The sequence below is a fragment of the Ochotona curzoniae genome, unplaced genomic scaffold (assembly GCF_017591425.1).
Source record: "Ochotona curzoniae isolate NIBS_2020 unplaced genomic scaffold, NIBS_Ocur_1.0 contig_3819, whole genome shotgun sequence".
In the NCBI taxonomy this organism is placed as follows: domain Eukaryota; kingdom Metazoa; phylum Chordata; class Mammalia; order Lagomorpha; family Ochotonidae; genus Ochotona; species Ochotona curzoniae.
This window is the reverse complement of record NW_024466004.1, coordinates 10,325,526-10,346,305: the sequence shown is the minus strand read 5'-3', so window position 1 is coordinate 10,346,305 and position 20,780 is coordinate 10,325,526. Positions and strand designations below refer to the sequence as shown.

The following is a 20,780-nucleotide window of genomic DNA, read 5'->3' as shown; positions in this document are numbered from 1 at the left end:
ATAGCCTAACACTAAACAGAGGGCTCCTGATACATAATGGTTTAACTTGCAATTGTTTGACTTACAATGTAGATCACAATTAATACACACTCGGTAGAAACCATACTTAGAATTTTGAGCCATAGTTTGATCTTTTCTAGGGCTAGCAACATCTGGCACTATATTCTGTTGTGATGCTGGACAGCGGATGCTCCCCATCAGCTACATGTCCATGAGGCTCCAGTGAACTCTGTTGCTTAGCTAGAATGTTTGGTAGATTAGTTGTACCAAATGCATTTTCAGCTTATGATGCTTTCTACTTTCTATGACTTCACTGAGGTATAACCCCATGGTAAGTAGAGCAGCGGGTATGTTAGCTCTTACTATCTAATCCCTTGTTGTTGGGTCCAAGGAGGGTCAGTCATTTTCTCAGGGCTGCTGAGTGAGGCAGTAGAAAAGAAACAGGGCTCAAGAAAGAGGATTAGGGGCCAAGCCAGCTATATCAAGAAACATGATCCCAGAAGAGTGCATGCCCAAAACACAGGAAATTCATTTCAAGGAAACCTTCATGTCAAATCCAGTGTCTTATGATTTGAACTGGCTAAAGCACCAAAAGTTCTTTAGTCAAGAATAAGAAGGCTGTGAGCAATAATTTTTCTAATGCATGTTTCCCTAATGTATGTTTTTAAAGAAAAATCAGAGAGTATAACCTAGAATGAAAAGCTTTCCGAAAGACGCTTTTGACCCCTGACTGAATAGCAAATCTCTATCTTAATTAAGTTTGGGGATTACCTAAACATTGCGATGCATGACTTATATACCAGGACAGAAGATATGAAACCTTCCATTCATTTTGTGTCTTATAGCCCAACAAATATAATCTAGGGTTTAAGTAATAAAAATAAGTGCTGTCAGTTCGATCATACCTTTGAGGGATCAAATAACCATTTGGGTGTGTTTGAAGGGGAAGCACTCACAGAGTGCGCTTTTTTGAGCAAGCATACAGTTTTGAAGCAGCAAGACCAGAGGCCAAACATGGTCTCATTGTTGGTTGCTTTTGTCTTATTTTGCTTTGTATTCTTCTTCACTCACCCATGACATCTAATGCAGGGATGGCAAACACTGGTCCAGTGTGCTTCTGCTCCTCTGTCCATTGCAGACATGAGTAATTGACCAGGGTGCATTTTCTCACAGATCCCAGACTGCTTTGGAATCCTCTGGAAGGTCAGGTTTTATGAATCAACTAGATTACATACCAGTCGAAGATTTCCATCTCAGATCCATGGCACCTGGTGGATGATTTAGTTTTTATTGAATGATAAATAAGTAAACAGATGAACAAATAACTGAGTGTACTTTTCTAAATGTAGTAAACATGAATTATAAAGAGAAATTGATCAAGCAAATATGGGGTTGGGACAGGTTTGGGTTTTTGATGGAGAAAATCTACAACACATGCTCACAGCCTTAAAATAATAGTGGCAGCTATATTTCTAAATCCGTATGACAGGAAAGGTCTTTGGACCCTGCTTATTGCAGTTGTTCAGCAGTGTGAATTACTAGGCGGAAGCCTCATTCATTGATTTATGCCACAAATCTTAATTTTGTCACTCAGAAACCCAGCCAGTTAGAGATAATGAAGGAAGCAGCTAACCAACAAGATTGTTGTATGAGTTTAATGAAGCTTCTATTACATAGGATAGTATGGTACTCAGACTAGGCACAGAGGAGACACATCACCCTATGATGCCTTCCCATGCTTTCCAGGAGCCTATCAAGACCTTGCTGCAAGGTCCAGCATGGTAGCTTGGTGGCTGAAGTTCTCACTTTGTACGCACTGGGATCCCATATAGGTGCTGGTTCTAATCCCAGTGGCCCCACTTTCTATCCAGCTCCCTGATTGTGGCTTGGGAAAGCAGTTGAGGACAGCCCAAGGCCTTGGGCTCCTGAACCCATGTGGGAGGCCCAGAAGAAGCTCCTGGCTTCAGATTGGTTCAGCTCCAGCCATTGTGGCCACCAGGAGGGTGAATCATTGAATGGAAGATCTGCCTCTCTGTCTTTACTCCTCTCTGTATATCTGATTTTTCAATAAAAATAAATGAAATCTTAAAAAAAAAAAAAAAAGGAACTGACTACAGTAGAGACTCAGGTAACATAAATGAGGATTTGCTCCACTGGTTGCATCCTAAAGGAAGCCAGGAGAAAGACAACGGAGTCCCTGGACATGGTTTCTAACAAGCACCTCCAGCACAAGCAGCACAAGGTAGGTCAGGGAATGGAGTGGATTTGGAGGAATAAAAGTAGTTCCCGCCATGAGGCTGGGTGACCAAGGCATGTGAGGCCTTGTTCCAGACATGAGGATTCAACATGGAACCAGAGGAGCAAACACCCCTTGTTCACAGAAAGACTACAATCCAGAGAGAGGGGAAAAAGAAACCCTGAACTAATTAAATGTAAAAATAAAATGATTTCACATAGCTTAGGAAGTCCAAAGCTGGTGGTCTTTCACCATATTGTTTCTATGACCTTTTCCTAAGTTGAAAGACGAGGCATCACCAGTGGGTGACTGTTTATTCTTAAAAAGAGAAATCAGGCACTGATTTTCCTGTCTTTGAATCGCGTGTTGACTTCCAATGTCAGTCTCTCTTTCAGCATTTTGGTTTTGGAATGGGTGTCTTGTTTAATCCTGGCTTCTACAATCTTGGTAAATCAGGGAGAAAGATATATTCAGTGGGCAACCCAAGAATGTTTTATTTGCGTAAGAAAAAAGAAAATAAATAGTTTTTTTTTTCTGAGTTGCAGGAATCGAGTCTTAACCAGACTTCAATCCTTAACATCCGCTCATCCTAACAAACTTTTGATTTCCAATCTGTTCTGGATTCTCTTTCGAGAGAACCATGACTTTCTCTTTACCAATAATGTGTCAAAGGATATTATTCTATGTGGTCTTTTTTTTCTCCCTAGATTGTAAAAGGAAGTCATGCTTTGTCTAAGGCCTTTGAAGATGTTTTTATTGCAGGGACTTTAAGGAAGGGTTGACAAGAGGGCAGCGAGGGGGTAGAAAATTTTCCCTTTGCTTCTAGAGTATCTATTAACGGGACACCACGTCCACATCCCAAAGTCATCAAGCAAAGTTAGGAAAAAGGAGACGGGCTGGCCAGACTTCAGAAAAACATGCAAACAAACTCACAATGAGATCAGTTCACAGTATTAAATGAAATAATCAGCAATCACATATCCTACAACACATTTCAGAACAATGAAAAGAGAGAGAAAGGACTCAAGACCCAAACCAGCTGAGCCAGTACTGAAAGGCTTTTTAATTTAACAGAACCCATTCTGTATGATATCCAGGATATGTTTCTGGCTTTTCCAGCTGTCACATGATCTCGTGTCCAGATGTGAGCGTGTGTATCTGGGCCTGCACCAGCTAAAGACCGCAGTGCTTGCAGCCTGTTACCGTAACTCAACCGTACTCCTCTCGGCTACAGAAGCCCCACATTAATATGTGGTACAACAACAATAACACAGGAGGGGATAAAGTTAACCAAAACATTCACATGAATCTGGAAAAGGGGAAAGGCAAGGGGCGGGCGGGAGAGCCAGGCCAGCTCAGTTTATTTGTCAGCTCCACGCAGCCCTGAAAACGAAACCTCCACGTGTGTGGTGGACCTGAAGACTTCCCTTTTTCTCACCTACTGTGAACAGCTTTTACCCCAGGACAAGACTTCCTGGAGCTTTCTTCAGGAAATTAGCAAATGCCTCAGTTTGGAACGTCAGGTTGCAGGAACCCACAGCCAGGCCTGGGCAAGCCTCAAGAACCACAGAGGGCAGGGCTTCCTTCAAAGACATTTCTGGAAGCCCAAGCCTTGACCACAGAAGGGGTGAGAACGAGGAGGGAGGGGGCCACTGCCTGCCTCTGCGACTTTGCCTGTGACCTTTGGGAAGCCAGCTCTTCATGCTGCGCACACGGCTGCTGGCAGCCCATTCCCTGTGTTAAGCCTTGATTTCCTGATGCGCGGAGGGGAGAGACAGAAGCTGCCTCCAGGGCTGTGCTCCGACTTGGTTATGGGCATGCAGCACTGCGCCTATCCCACAGCCCGCACTGGCCTTCATTCTTATTTACTTGACACCCACTCTGCACCTGCTGTCCACGAGCACGGCCTGCCTCTGTGCGCAGAACAGACAGGGGCCCTGACCTGACAGCCTCACACAGGAGAGCCGGCATCATTTCATAAACAACGGAATCAGCGTATATGCAGGCAACCTGTGTTAAGAGCAAAAAAAAAAAAAAAAAAAAGGTGGGGGGAGGGAAAGTGGGAAAGGGAAAGGCAGCCTGGGGACAAGAGTTGTTCAAGGAGCAGGTGCCACTTAACACAATGATCAGCTCAGCCTTGCTGAGAAAGTGGCTTCAAAATGACTTAAAGAAGACAGATGGTGTTTCCAATCTTGTTTAAATTCACAAAGGACGTCTACACAGCCAGCAGCGTCTCCCACCTTTATTTCTAAGCCGCGCTGTCGAGAACAAGTGGACTTCCAAGGATGGATGCAAGCAGCTGCATAGAACTAGAATGGGGTGTCTCGGAGACTGCCCCACCATCCACCCACCCACATAGTGGGGCCGTTCCTCTGCCTGCAGGGCCCACACATCGTGCAGCTGGATTTCCTCTCACTGGTGAAGCCAGGACCTTAAGACAAGCAGAGCCCCGTGTCCATTTCACGGTTCTAGGAGAGGCAAGAGCAGGAGAGTTATTCAGGGTGCCTCCGTAACCCTTTGCGCCTGCGCTCACACACTTGGGTGCTACCGGGCAGACACCACATGGAGTTGTGTTCAGGGCACCTCCCTCGACCCATCGGGCTTTCAAGCCACTTTCCCTTCTTCCTGTGAGTGTCAATCCTCCCAAATCCTCTGTGCTCTGCTCGGTTTGACTCCAGCCCCAGTGGTGAGAGGAGAGATTTATTTCCACAACTTTCTGTAGGGAGTGCTTCACAGAAGACGGATTGTTCCGAGCGAGATTTTCACCAGGCTGGGTGAGAGGCAAGAAACCTGCTCCCCGCCCTCCCCTCCTGCCCCTCAAATAATGTCACCTTGCTGTGAAATCCCGGACTCTGGAAAAGAAAGAAAGCAAAGCCTATAAGCGTTTGGGTTAAGGAGGACGAAGGTGTCTATATTTTATGTATAAATACATGCAGGCATGTGACACTGCACACATATACACATATTAAATCACAGAAGCTGTGGGTCAGAAGGGCACGTATAGTAGAAGTTCTCCCCTCCCCACAACGCTCAGTGAATTATGCCTGCCTTCAAGGTCACGTGCATCACAGCCAAGGAGAAACAGGGACTCAGCTGCCATCCAGCCCAGCTCTGAAATCCTGCAGATGGCGCCTGACAAAGCCCGGATCTGAACTTGCAGCCTGAATTATGAAAATCAGGTTCATTTAAAAGAACTTTTACTTAGTTGAAGGTGAGTTTAAAGGTAAACAAGTTCATGAAAGACTGTTCTGCAGTTCAAACTCAGTTTCCATCTATAACTGCACTGCAGGTTCACCTGGACTGTAGAATTCTTCCTTTATATCTGCAAACTCTTACTTGCAAAGTATTCCAGAATTCACTGTACAGCCTTTTTTGTTTTGTTTGTTTGTTTGTTTGTTTGTTTGTTTTAATTTTTAATCTTTTCTGGTTTTTTTAAAAGGATGAATTCACTCATTTTAGAAGTCAGAGTTACAGAGTGAGACCAAGATTTCTGAAGTCTTCTACTTGCTGGTTCACTCCCCAGACAGCTACAACAGCCAAATCTAGGCAAAAGTACAACCAGGAGGCAGGAGCTTTGCTCACATCTCCCTTGTGGGTGCAGGGGCCCAAACACTTTGGCATCTTCTACCATTTTTTCTAGGTCATTAGCAAGGAGCTTGATAGGAAGTGGAGCAGCTGGGACTCAACTGGTACCCATATGATATGCCAGCATTTCAGGTGGTAGCCTTACCCACTGTTCTACAACACTGGTTCCTCCACTTACACTAAGTTCCTTTTTGCAACAATGGGAAATATTCTGCTTGTAATAATGAAAATCTGTAGCAATAAGGTTCATAATTTTCCACTGATAATGTCTGCAATGTGAACTCTCTCCTCTCCACCGTATACCCATCTTACACTGTTATAGGCTTTTGATTCTCCTTCCATTGCAGGTAACTAGCCTGGTGGGAAGAGGTTTAGGAATCAAGTACTATAGTCATTTCTGTCTCTGGCACCAATTAGCTGTATGGTTTTAGCTAAGTTGTTTACCATCCTAACCTATTTGCTATCTCATAAAATTGACATGATTTTAGGCTATCCTGAAAATCATTTTCTTTAGAAACAAGGCATTGTGGAAGAAGTGTGGATTTTTTTTTAAAAAAACATCTGTTTATACATCTGAAAGGCAGAGTGACTAAGAAAGGGAGACACAGTTTTAGTAAGAGAAGGAAAATGTTCCATCCACTGGTTTACTCCTTCAAATGCCCACAATAGCCTGGCTAGGCTAAGCTGAAGCCAGGAGCCACAAACTCCATGTGGGTGTCTCGCCTGAGTGGCAGAAACTCGAGTACAGTTGATGGAAAGTGTGGTGTAGGGCCCAGCACAATGGCCTAGTGACTAAATCCTTCTCTTGCACACACCAGCGTCTCACATGGGCACTGATTCGTGTCCTGGCTGCTCCACTTCCTATCCAGCTTCCTTCTTGTGGTCTAGGAAAGCAGTTGAGGATAGCCCAAAGCCTAGGGACCCTGCACCCACATGGGAGACCCAGAAGAAACTCCTGACTCCTGGCTTTGGATTTGTTCACCTCCAGCTATTGTGGCCACTTGGGGAGTGGACAGCTGATGGATGATCTTTCTCCCTGTATCTCCTCTCTGTAAATCTTGTTCTCATATATGTATATATATACAAATATACACATACATATATGTTTTAAGTTAAGTGACAGAGACTAGAACCAGGACTGTGCCACAACACCTGCTAAAGGAATGAGAGTTTAACTCTTCTCAGCCAATTCCTAAGCAGTGGACCTTGGCTTCTCTTTGAGTTACAGAAAGTCATTGATCAAGTTTATTGAGAAAATGAATTGAGCTGATACACACGAAGCACCATTGCAAAACAGACATAGATAAGAAGTCTTCCCATTCCACTTGGGTCCCTTCTTTCCTCAGAATCCTCTCTCATACCTTGTACTGACAGATGACACTAATAAGTTAAAAAGTGGTTAAGACAAATGGAATTTCTACTTGACATATTTCCATCTGGTAAAATTATTTTTTTCTACTCATATGGCCTGAAGAAGACAGGGCTACTCAGCAGTAAGCAAGCCTTTTACCCTAATTTTGCTTCCTGGAGTTAGTGATCCCCTTTGAAACACCGATGGTTGAACATTTTGGGGCTATGGAAGGAACATCCTGGGACCAAGCCCTGCAAAGAAACCAGATCACATTCTGTGGTCATCCATTGGTTTTTCTAGTGTTAGAGAAACCCTATGCATCTTGGTCTCTTTAATCACATTGAGGGCTGGACCTCTAAGTGGCTATCTTTGGGTGAAGCTGATGTTTCAGGCTTTCCATGGGAAGGTGAAAGATGCTTGAGAGAGAGGGAGAGAGAGAGAGAAAGAAAGAGAGCAGAAAGCAGAAACTGGCATTCAACCTGGCAGTTAAGATGCCTGCATCCCAGATCAGAGTGTCTGATATCAGCCCCTAGTTCCAGCTTTCTAACAATGCAGACTCTGACTGCGTCTGTAACTGGGTCCCTCTCACTCACATGGGAGATCTGGACTGAGTTCCATGCTCTCTAGCATGGCTCTAGCCAGCTATGACATCTCTCCATTTCTCTCAATCATTTCTTAATTAAACAACCATTTTTTAAAGCAGAGGGCGAGAGAGAAACCAGACATTTTCTTGCCATCCCTGCAAGGCTTTGCAATAACCCAGGTGTCCTGGGGCTTTGCTCAGCCCTCTGTATGGAAGGTTCCCACCCTGAATGGAGCAGTCCCTTTGATTGTTTCCCATGTCAATCCCAGGGGATCCTGAGCCCTGCATAACTCCTTGCTTTATATAGCCAGACTACAGCTAAGGGAACATCATTTGATGTCTGGATGGCTTTTGTGAGTCTGGAGATGGGAAAAACATCAAAATCTGATCTGTTCCCTGAATGAATATGTTTTGAGGTGGGAGGGTGGGAGGGAAAAGAGCAAAATGAACTGGAGCTGTGTGAAATTCAGCAGTTTCAGTTCACAGGGGTGCAAGATAACTTATTTTAGTTTCAGTTCACGCAGGCTTCCCTCCTTTGGTGAAAAGTTTTGACTTTCAGGTTGAAAGAATCTAAACGGAGCCGAAACCACAGTATTTGACGTACTTTCAGGTTGAGTCGAGGAGAAAAGAGGTGGAAAGGTTGTTCCAGCTTCATTCCAATTTCTCCTCCAAAATCTGCCCTGAGTTCACACCCACAGTTCTGCGACATCCCCTAACTAGACCCGAGTTGTGAGTTCCCCCAAATATTGATTCTATCCAGCTCCCTGGATCCAGGTCCGAACTGGAACAACCAAGTCAGCCTTTGTGGGAGGGGCAGCACCCATCCTGAAGGACCTATCTCTGACCGGTTGGCCTTATCTGGTCCCTATGGGACCAGGGCTGAGGTTCAGTGGAGATTGTGGGCTTGAGTTTCACCTCCCGAGTTTACCATCTGTAGGGTCTTGGGTGGGTTGATCACCGAACTCTTGATGCAAACATGAGTGGGTTTTTTTTTTAATTGTAACATTTGTATTACTGACCTGAATCACATTGTTTCCCCCAGATTGGTCAAATCAACACATTGAGAAGCAACTCATTCTTCTGTGGAGAACCCAGCTAAAAGGATCTGGGGGGAGTTCAAAACAGAGGAGTTCAGTGTATGAGGGAATGGAGATTGTTAAGCTACTGAGGAGAACAAGGATGGCAGAACTCGATGCAGCCAGACCAGTGAGTTTAGAGCACCCGGGAGGAAGGTGGGGGCTTATAGAGTAGAGCTGGACAGTGTTGAAACTAACCCCACCTCTTGCAAGGTTCAGCCACAGAGCTGAATACGCCCAAAGCCTCCAACAAACAAAAGGTCCCTCCCCACAGCTGTGACTGCAGCCATCCCTCCCCATCCTCTCCCTCTCTGCCCCATTGTTACCCCTTTTCTGTCCACACCACACACATCCTATCCCATCCAAGCCTTTAAGGAGCGGATAGCCAAGGGGCCAGTCCTGCCTGCCCTGTGTTACATGCATTTCCAACGGAAGATGAGAGGGAAAGGGAGACAGGGAGAAGAGTGTGGAGATGATCCTGCTCATAGGAAAGGCAACTGCTTTCCAGACGGTGTTGATTTCCAATGACAAATTCACAGGCACCCTGACCAAATCCCTGCTGCAGCTGGAAAAGCTTTAGGTGGGCCTCATACTGCAAAAGGAGGCAGGATCAGATGTGATCTAGAGTAGGAGGTAGACTGTCAATTAATTCTGAAAGACGCAATCAATGCAAATCCGGCTTGCCAGACACTCTTGAGTAACCAAATGGGCTATATTAGGTGGTTAGCAAAGCCTTTGCAACACTGATTGTAATGGCTTTTTTGTCTGTTTCTTGTCCTCAAAGAAAAGTAATCAAAACTTTCAAGGCTGACCTGGGCTCAGTACTGACTCAAGCTACTCTTTGACAATCAGGGCCGTGTGCTCTGATGCCACAATCACACATAAATCACAGTATTTCAGAAACACACCTCAGACCACAGCAAAATGGCCAAGGGCTGGGCCACCGGAGTACGCCTCCTACTGCGCAAGGTGAAGCAAGTGCATGGGGTGGGAGGCTTGGGCAGAAGGAAATGGCTTATCTTAAGACATGTGTCCCAAACTCTTAGCCTGGACCAAAGACCCTTGGTTGCCTAAGCAAAGATTGTTGGACTAGCTCTCTGGACTGCACAAAGGCCCAGCAACCGAAATGACAGACTATGACCTGGTACCTGGTTTCTCCTTCAACAGTACTGAGATCCATAATTCCTTGTGAGGAAGCCAGATGCCAGATTATAGAACACATCTCCCAAGCTCCCTGACAATGAAATGTGACTCTATAACTCAATTATTGCTGGGACTAAAGTGGAGCATGCAGTCTACCAGAAGTGATTTCAGAAGCAAGATTGTGCCCTTTATCCCTTGACCTTCCAACCCAGTCTTCTTCCTTCCCACCAGGTGGAATGTAGATATAATGGCAGGAGTTACAGCAGCTATCCAGGACAATGAGATAACTTCAGAAAGCCATATATAGAGGAAGACTAAGATCAAAGATGTCTGAACTCCTGCTGTCATGAACTGATCACCTCAAAGTGTCTTGAACATGAGATATAAACGTCTACCTTGTTTATGTTGTTGCTCATGGTGCAGCCTCCGCATCACTGACACATTCCCGTCATAGACTGCATTCTTGCTTACTTCGTGTCCAATTATTTTAATGTTCCTCTTCCAAGAATTCCAATATGACTCCTATGTGGGTGCAGGAGCCCAAGGACTTGCATCGCCTTCTGCTGCTGTCTCAGGTGCATTAACAGGGAACTGGAACAGAAGTGAAGCAGCCAGGACTCCAGCAGGTATCCAAATAAGATCCCAGTGTCACAGGTAGAGGCTTAGCCTGCTATACCATACATAGTTCCATGGTCTAAATATGTTATTTGAACTAACTTATTTGTCACAATAATCTAAGTAGCTACTTTGTTCAAGGATATTTATTATAAGAATGCTGATAATACCAAAAAGATGGGAAACATTTCTATCAATTGTGAATTGATTAAATAATTTTGTGTGTATATGTATTAAAGGAATCATACAACTTTATATGCTGTGTATTGACCTGCAAACATCTCCCAGAAATGTGATTCAGTAAAAAAAAAAAAAAAAAAGCAAGTGTGTGTGCTTTCATGAATCATGAAACTGAGTCATGTAGTAAAGAACTTGCTCTAGGTTTCACATCTTGTTTGTGATTTGGTTTCTGAATCCCTATGATCTGATTTCAACTGCAACAACAGTTAACAAATCCTAGAGAGGGAGTGTTGTTGTGGGTGTTTGTCACTGGTGGAGGTTAAAGATGATAGATAAGTCCATCCATGGAGTACAGTTTCTGAGATGCATTCTATTCCATAGCAGCATGAGTGGAAGCAACGTAAGCTCCTGAGGTAACCAGTGATGATTTCCTGCCAGGCATTTCACTGCTCTTTCAGAAGAGAAAACTAAGTGACTTGGAATGGTCTAGATGTATTTTTTGCCTTTGTTCCAAGGTGAGTCTCTGGATTCATCAGAAAACTCCCTAAGAACTCCTCAAATTTCTGGTTAACCAGTTTTCTTCTCCATCACTCATGATTTTCTCAGTCCAGAGCAAGTCAAGGGCTTTCCATTTTTCAGTCACTGTGCTGAACAGACAGAGAGGTGTAAAGATGAACTAAAATAAAGAACGTGCTCTAACTCCGAAGACCTCTGAACTCACAGGAATGGATCCTACACCTGAGATCTTACACCTGAGATCAAGTTTGGGACCCAAGCCTCAAGAAAGTCACTTTTTCTTCTTTGAAGATCAAGTTCTGCCTGTCTGAGTTAGAACTGATGAGACTTGGCTCAAAAAGTTGGCATGAAGATTAAGTGGCAGAAGCAAAATCTTATAAACCAAACAGTACTGCAAACACATAAAGTTTGTTGGTGCCCTTCCTCATCCAGGTACCCCTTCATGTACATGTTCAATATTGCTTGTTCCTCATGGAAGTCCTTTGAGATTCATAACGGATTCTTGCTCTCCCCATCTTACAGAGAAGGACTGAGGCCCAGAAACATCAAGAAACTTGGTGAAGTTCATATCTGCTGTGCAGCAGAGTTGAGTCTAACAGCAAAGAGCCTCTCAACTGAAGTCCTAAATGTGTCACCTCCAGATAGTGCAGTGATGGAGAGAAAACTTGGTGACCAAGGACATGGGCTTGAACCAGGCTCCAAGCGTCACTCCTATATCTTCCACCGCAGTCTGTGTGACTCCAGGAATGTGAGCTAACCCCCACTAGGCCACAGCTTCTGCATCTATAAAAGACCAAACACTGAGTCAGGGTTAGTGATTCTGTATGGTATTTTTTTTTTTTTAAGATTTTTTTTTTTTTTTATTATTTTTTTTTATTGGAAAGGCGGATATACAGAGAGGAGAGACAGAGAGGAAGATCTTCCATCCGATGATTCACTCCCCAAGTGAGCCGCAACGGGCCGATACTATGCCGATCCGAAGCCAGGAGCCTCTTCCGGGTCTCCCACGCGGGTGCAGGGTCCCAAAGCTTTTGGGCCGTCCTCAACTGCTTTCCCAGGCCACAGGCAGGGAGCTGGAAGGGAAGCGGGGCTGCCGGGATTAGAACCGGCGCCCATATGGGATCCCGGGCGTGCAAGGCGAGGACTTAACCACTTGCGCCACCGCGCCGGGCCCTCTGTATGGTATTTTGCTCACACAAAATTCTCAGATTATTCTCAGATTTATCCACTAACGGAAGGCACTTTGCTAAATAACAGTACAGGGACTGGTGCGCTGAAACAGTGAGTTTGGCCACCTCTTGGGATGCTGGCCATCCCACATGAACACTGGTTGGGGTCCTGGCTTCTGCCCCTTGCAATCCAGCTCCCTGGGAAAGTAATGGAAAGATGGCCCAGGTGCTTGGGGCCCTGCTACCCACAAGAGAGACCCAAATGGAGTTTCTGGCTTTAACCTGGCCCAGCCCCAACCACCGTGGCCAATGGGGAATGAATCATTTGGGGAGTGGCTAGAAGATCTATCTCTGTGTCTGCTTCTTCCTCTCTCTGTAATTCTGCCTTTCAAATCAATCAATAAACTTATTTTTTCTTTAAAGGGCCATCTCATGCTTGTTTCCAAAGAAGCCTCACTTGAAGTTGGTCCCTTTTGCCCGTTGTCTGGTTTGTGAGTTTCTGCTGTCCACACTGTTAACCTTAGTCTGAAACTTCAGGAAGGCAATGGATAGAGCAGGAAGCACTTTGTTTGCACACTGGGAGCCAGAAGCCCTGGCTGCAACACTCACTGTGCTGAGTGCTTCCACCTCTCACCATAACAGGAAACAATCCTCTGAGCACCAGGCCACAGTGGGCACAGGGAGCAGATCCTGGCTGTCCAACAGGAGTCAGATCAGTGGCTGTCACCATGGAACCACTCTCTGCGTGCGCAGGACACCCATGGCCGCCCTCATATATACGTTTACACCGGGATGAAGCGGATGAATTGGTTCAATTCACTAACACTTCTGTTTAATTTGGAGCCAGGTACGCCCGACTGCCAAGTGCAATGGCTGTCTTAGAAAGCGCTTGTGTATTTTAAAGGAACATTGCATGCATTTTAACCTAATATTTTCTCTGTGTGTTTGTTTCCAGTAGTGCAAGTGCCAGCGGGCAGTAAGTTTGATGCATTTCCACTGTGGTTATTGGGACAAAAAGACCAGTCTCCCAGAGGACGTAAAAGGATGGCCGAACTGGGGGTTCTGTGGGTTCCTCTGCCTTCCCTTGCCCATTGCTCATGAATTGGAAGAAGATACCAGTTTTTTGGAGAAGGAGGAATATATTGGGAAATCTGAAGAGTGGGGTGCCTGCAGATGTACTTCCTGTTGACAATTGCTTTTCAGGTGGGAATTCTTTCACAGACATTCTGCCAACTCCAGTGAAGCAGGAAGGCTACTGGTCTTCTCATCTGGTCACCTCCTGGGGCATGTGTAAGATGATCCCCAGCTCAGGCATGAAGCATAACCCAACAGTGGCAAATACCCTACTCACTGAACTCATGCCACATCCAAGGACAAACAGCTGAGACACACAACTCAGACTCTGAATGCTTCTCTTCATTTGTGTTCCTACTGACGGGCTTGTTCACACATAGAAGAACTCAGACCAGGGATAAGCGTGTGGCACAGGGGTTAAGATGTTACTTGGGACATCTTTTCCCAGTATCAATATTGCCTAGTCCAAGTCTCAGCATCTCTGCTTCTGATCCAGCTTCCTGCTAATGCACAGTCTGGCAGGCACCAGAGGATGATTCAAACACTTGGGTTGAATTCTAGGCTCTTGGCTTCAGCCTGGTACAGTCTACAGTCTTGCCTGTGGCAGACTCTCTCCCTCTCTCTCTATCTCTCCCTCTCTCTCTCCTAAGGTGGATTTGTCTTTAGAAAATAATTTTAAAATTGTATGTTAAAAATAACATAGAATAGTGATGTGAGATCAGGTAAGATGGTTTACTCACCTTCTTTTTGGTAAAAACAGCAGGGGGTTTCCTAAGGCCTAAACCAGTATGCTACTATGCTCATGTCTAATCTTTACACCTCAAAATTGGAAAAGTTGAGACCCATGGAAGGTTATAAAACTAGCTCAAGGTCACATTACCAATGAAAGGCATAGGATTTGGGTCAGCCTGTCTTCATTTCATACCTTTCCCATCACACCTTACTGTGCACCTCCACTCTCCTGTAGATCATCAGTCGGGCAACACTGAGTTCACTCCAACATGACCCTACATTATATGAGTGGTAAAACCAGCAATCCAGATGCTTCAAAGAGAAAGAATAAAGTGCTTTCTTTAAATGAAAAGATAAAATATCTTGACTTCCTAAGGAAAAGAAAAATAAAGCATATGCTGAGGCTGCTAAAAATCTACACCGAGAATGAATTTTCTCTCGGTAAAATTATAGAAAAGGAAAAGAAGCCATACTAGTTTTGCCCTCTTACTTTAAATTACAAAAGTTAGAGCCATAATGCCTAGTTAAGAGCCATGGTGCTGGGCCCGGCGCGGTGGCGCAAGTGGTTAAAGATCCTCGCCTAGCACGCCCGGGATCCCATATGGGCGCCGGTTCTAATCCCGGCAGCCCCGCTTCCCTTCCAGCTCCCTGCCTGTGGCCTGGGAAAGCAGTCGAGGACGGCCCAAAGCTTTGGGGCCCTGCACCCGCGTGGGAGACCCGGAAGAGGCTCCTGGCTTCGGATCAGCATAGTATCGGCCCGTTGCGCTCACTTGGGGAGTGAATCATCGGACGGAAGATCTTCCTCTCTGTCTCTCCTCTCTGTATATCCGCCTTTCCAATGAAAAAAATAATAAAAAATAAATCTTTAAAAAAAAGAGCCATGGTGCTTAGTTAAGATGGAAAGGCATTGTGTTTTGGGGCTGTGTACCCTCAGCAAGCACTGGGGCTCTTGAGACCTATGCCCTTTGGGTAAAGTAGGCAGAGCAATGTAAGCTACTAAGTGCTGGATGAGCTGACTGGTGCCAGCTCAACACCCACGATATAAGCCCTTGTTTGACCCTGCAGTGTAATTCTTCAAAATGAAACATTGGTCCACCAAATGTCACCCAAGGCATGATCATGCTCTCTTCTCAGCTCTGTCTCTAGATGGGAAGAGGTGATGGAGCAGTTCAACTTCGTCTTTAACTATGCACACCTTAGAGACCTGAATCAAATCCCACCTCTTCCTGTACCAGCTGTGTCCTAAATAATTTTAATAATACACAACATATATATAATACCACAGTCTTGACTGGCAGGGATGCAGATAAAAACAGGTCCAGCCCCATCCCTATCAGGAGTCAAGACTGGTCAACATAAAATGATTATACTTCTCAGTAGAAGATGGAGATGTGCAAAGAAAAACCCCGAACTGAGGGGTCTCTTGAAGCCCCCTTGGACTACACTAGTCTAAGTCTCACTTGTAAAGGTGAGGAGGAGAGACACATGTCCCAAGGCTGAGTGCAAGAGAGATGAGTAGCAGGCTCTGCCCTTTCCAACACATTTTACCACACCGAAAGGAAGAAGGTGTAGAAATGGGAAGTGGGTCTTCATCCCAAGTTAAGATGCTTACATCCTATGTGAGAGTACCTGGACTTGATTCCTGGATCAGGCTCTGTCACATGACTTCAGCTGATGCAGACTCTGGGAGGAAGCTGGTCTTGCCATCCACATGGGAGCTTTGGACTGTGTTGCTAGTTCTCTGCTTCTGGCCCAGTTAGAGGCCATTGAGGCATTTGGAGAGAGAAGCAGTAGTGGGAATGCGCTCTATCTTTATGTGTCTCTTTCTCCCTCTGTTTCTCAAATAGATAAATGATTTAAAGAGATTATGGGGTGCTGGGGTGAGTGGCAGTAGTAGGTAGTAGTAGGTTTTGGTGGCTGAATGCCTTCTGCCAGTCTCTTCACAAAAGAGATTGAACATTGTAGTTCAAATGTTCATCATCAGGATTCCAGAACAGTCAAGAATCTTCACAGAAGTTCTCAAACCATTAGCCAACCCAAAACACTTTTCTAATTATCTCAAATGAGGGAACATTGTTGTCATCTTTTGCTTCCAGAAGACCTGCTACAACCTTGGGAATCCATCTTCCACTGATCCCATCATCCCTCCCACTTGAGCCAAGCACAGAACCAGGGCTTCTGTTTCAAGGCTCTAACTTCCTGGAGAACTAGTGCCAGCCACCACTACTTCCTCTGGCTGGATGGCAGAGGTTATCCTGCTCTTGGTTAGGACATGATGAAGTCTGCACAGGTTGAGGAGCAGCCAGGCCTCAGCCCACAGCATCCACCTCCTGTCATATTTGCTTATCTGGTGGAGGACAAGCCCACAAGGATAAGCTAATTCCAGAGTCAAGACACCTGCAGGATGAAACCAAACTTCTTGGGAATCACCACCTAGACATCCAGTGCCTTCTGGTCCTGCTAGTGCTTGGGCCCTGCTAGGGCATCCAGGAGGCGAGTACCACTGCACAACTGGTGGTGCTGCTCTCCACCCCCACCCAGGGAAATTAGACCCTGAGGAACTCTAAGCTGCCTTCTTTTTGGACTCTGTTGACTTTGGACACACCTGTCCTAGTCACATCTGTGTCTTAAGCATGTAGGAATGGGGAAGAGGTATCCCATGCCAACCTGGAGAGGAGCCTAGGAAAACTGGGCCATGTGTGTATAAGACGTCATGCCAAGTGTAAGAATATTGGGTGGCTCAGCTGGGTCAGAGCCTAGAGATATGGACACTCCTCTCCCCAGCCCCCAGTCTCCAGACTGAACCACTGTCTTAATAATGGCCTTGTGTAGGTAACAAGGCAGCCACGTAAAAATGTGACCCAGAAAAACCTAACCCCACGTCACAAAAAGAATTAAATCCAGGCACCATCCTTACAGAGAAGTGCATTCATTCCATGAGCTCCAGTCCTACAGTGGCCAAACACCTCCTCTGTCCACGCAAGCAGCAGCCAGGACGAAAAATGATTGCTCAGAGCTGCAGTCACTGCTTCTGCAAGAGTTCTGATCTCAGACCAGAACACGTAGCTCTGGGATTTCCTCCAGAGCATGAAGCTTTCCCCCTCTGTCCTGACGCAGTGTCCATGTGCAGGCTGATTCAGAAGAGCCTCCTGCCTTGGACTGGGCCTGGGCTCAGGTTCCCACCCATCATGTCATTCTGCTGGATGATCAGAGGATAGCGAATGCTCAGGATCTCTTGGCTTCACATGAGTCTTAAATCATCTATATAGAAAAGCAGCTTTCTTTCTCAAATCCACTTGAGTTACATTCTTAAATAATCTCGACTTCAATGCATTGCACAGTATTTCTAATACCTCCTAGACTCCCATTGGTGTTGACCACAAACAGAAACAGTGTAGAAGGCAGCACAGTGATGTTGTGACTCCACCTACATGTGGTACTTGCTTCAGAGATCCCCTTTAAACTCCTTGCTCCCCAAAACTCTCTCCTGCTAGCCTGTCAGCATCCAACCACTTGCCATCATTTAGCGTTTCATTCCTTTGGGTTAAGATAGTGTCCTCTGTCAAAATACAAAAATTCCTGGGAGAGCTAACACATTGAGTATCAGTCTCCAACATCTCAGAATCCATTTATCATGTTTTCATCACCCTCACCCTGAGCATTGCAGTGGCCTCCTCACTGGCTGCGCTGCAGCTCTGCTCTCCTCCCTCCTGCTCAGCTTCCCCTTCGTTGCCAGCAACAGCTCTGTAAAACAACCAGCAGCCATTCTTGTCACTTCCCTGCCTGGAAATCCGTGTTAACGCCTTTCTTCTGTGACTCTGACTGTGTCTCCTCAGCATTCAAGGCCTCTCGAGTGGCAAGGAGAAAGTGCTTGTGTCCCACCTGTGTCCTAGATGCTGCACCCCAGGGTCCAGGGCACCTGCCAGAATCACCAGGCTTGGTCACATCAACCTGTTCCCAGGCCATCCTACTGGCCCTCCTCCATTTCTCCTGAAAAACTGCCCCTTCCTCCCAAAATTTATCTTGACTATGCTGAGTTCCCATGTCCCTAACCTACACCATGCATGTTCTGTCCTGTTCTTTTCTTCATCTCAAAGATGTTTTCTGGAACCCTCTATGAGGTCCATCACCACATGGCCCTGTGATTGTACCAGTGTGCTTCGGAAACATTTGTGGAAGAGTTAACAACTTAGGTTTATTCTGTTCTCAAAAACCCTTGAAATGGGTGCATAGGTTTTTCACAGTATGCATTTTCCAGGAACTTTTGGAAGACTTCCTTGTATATGATTGTGGCGGATATTACATCTCTGGGTGTGTGTCTATGCATGTATATGTGTATGAATAATCATTTGTATATATAAAACAGACACAATAATATTCTGTTCTCCCGTTCCACCTAGTACCCTTTATGAGCACAGCCTATGTTATAATCATCTGAGCACCCAACACCAGCACCGGGTCCACAGCCAGCCTTCCCCAAGTGTGTGGTCTCTTCATTTCTGAGAGTCAGCTGGGAAATTCTGAGAGGAAAAAAAGGAGGGATGTGGGTTCAGGTGAGATGTAATGGCATAAGAGTAAAAAATGCAATTTATGTTGGTCTGAAGCCACTTAAAGCTCAGAGGAAGGAGGTGAATCCTAAAAGGCAAAGAACAAGGATAAACATTGTCAGTCTGGCAAAGTTCTCCAAGGCCTGCCTCGACTTGGCCAAGAGTACTAGCTTCTTATAGACTTTAGCAAAGTTTACATCATTTATCTTGGATTTCCAAGTTATTGAGAAATGTGTTTCAATTTCAGTGTCTCTGTGTATTACCTTGTTGTTATTAGTTACAAACCTAATTATACTGTATTCAGAAGAGTCATCTGTGGGTTACTGATTTATCCATTGTTTCATGTGTGGCCAATTTTGTAAGCATTTTCACAGGAAGGATAATGTTAGTCACCATTGGGTGGGAGGAAGAGGATCTAAGGCTTCCTATATATCCATCAAATGTGAGGGTGCTTCAAAAAGTTTGTGAAAAAAAGAAAGTTGAAAGATAGGTAAATTTCCCATGAACTTCTTGAGATACCCTTCATTGATCTGATTTAATGGACTGTCTGAACGCCACCCCCCACCACCACCACCATGTTCTCCTGTGGGCTGTGGATCTAAAAAGAGTTACCATCTTTCCTTCTAGGCCACTCATTCTTTTAAAATTGTATGTTCTCACTTGTTTCATGGAGTTGTCAGCTAGGAAGGAAAGATGGCTTGTAACCTACAAAGATTCATGTGCCAGTCAGTTGGTACTGTTGAAAACTCTCACAAGGCCTAGTATTTCCTGAGAAGAAAGAAAAAAACAACTTTTTAATTGATTTGAAATGTAGAAACAGTGAGAGATCTTCCATCCATCACTCTACAAAAGCCTACAGCAGCCAGGACTATGTCAGCCCAAAGCCAGAAACTCAATCTCAGTCTCTCACATGAATGGCAGGAACTCAAGTCTTCAAGCATCATCTGCTGCCTCTCAGGTTGCCCATTAACTGGAATCTAGAAGAAAACCTCGGACTCCAGTTCGTGCATTTACATGTGGAATGCAGGCATTCCAAGCCACATCTCAACCACTAAGCCAACATTAGCTTCTTGAAAGCATATTTTTAAAGTTTATTTATGTGAAAGGCAAAGTTACAGCGAGACAGGGAGGAAAGAGAGAGAGATGTTCTAACTACTGGTTCACTTCCCTGATAGCCCCAATGGCTAATGGTGAACAAGGGCAAAGCCAGAAGTCAGAAATTCTTCCTGGTCTCCCATGTGGTACAGGGCCCCATTTCCTTTGTCTATCTTCCACCGCTTTTCCAGGTGCATTACCAGGGAGCTGTGTAGGATGTGAAGCAGTTGGGACTCAACAGACATTCATATGCCAATTCCCTATTACAAGCCTTTTTCGCACCTCTGTAGACCTTTCTCACTAACCTTCCTTATTATCACTCCTACTGTGTGCAGTCCCTTCTCTCTTGGTCCCCAGATTTATCTTCAGATCCCCACTGAGAGGTGTCCTTCGTCACAGAGGGAAGAGCCTGGCCCAGATTCCTTGTTAACAAAGCAGCAAATCCTGGAGCAGAGCCCAGGCTGGCCTACATCCAGCACTTTTGCCTTTATTACGTTTTGTTTCATTGCTGAAGTTGTTTTTCTAATGATGAAATATTTCATAGAGACAGATAATAATACACATCACACCCTGTAGAAGATATAAAGGATGGTAAGACAAGCTCGTATTCCCATCACACAGCCTAGCACAGAGCTGTGAGTGCACCTGTCGCTCACTCCATTCCCACGCCCTCAACCCCCTTCTCCAAGGCAGCCCTCCCCTGAATACTATGGCCTGCTTTCTCAATAACTGTGCTATAGATGTGTATACACAGATACATACAATGACCAATTATTAAGCTATGTTTGACTATGATCCTTGTTTAAATGGGTTCGTCTTGCATAGCTTGGGAGAGTCATCTGTGTTGATCAGCTGGAAGAAGTCTATCTCTTGCTCCA

At 45.2% G+C, this 20,780-nt stretch overlaps 1 long non-coding RNA gene across 2 annotated transcripts in view; it reads right to left on the bottom strand.

Moving 5' to 3' along the window:
* Positions 1–4,660: 4,660 nt before the first annotated feature.
* LOC121158625 overlaps positions 4,661–20,780 on the bottom strand; it is a 39,653-nt gene continuing 23,533 nt past the window's right edge. The window contains exons 3-4 of one of the 2 annotated variants that reach the window (XR_005884202.1): positions 7,332–7,423; positions 4,661–5,088 (exon numbers count right to left, since the gene is read on the bottom strand). This is a non-coding gene — a long non-coding RNA (uncharacterized LOC121158625). Of the gene's footprint in view, positions 5,089–5,263; positions 5,398–7,331; positions 7,424–20,780 lie in introns of those variants that run through there. The other variant, XR_005884203.1, reaches the window with a different exon arrangement.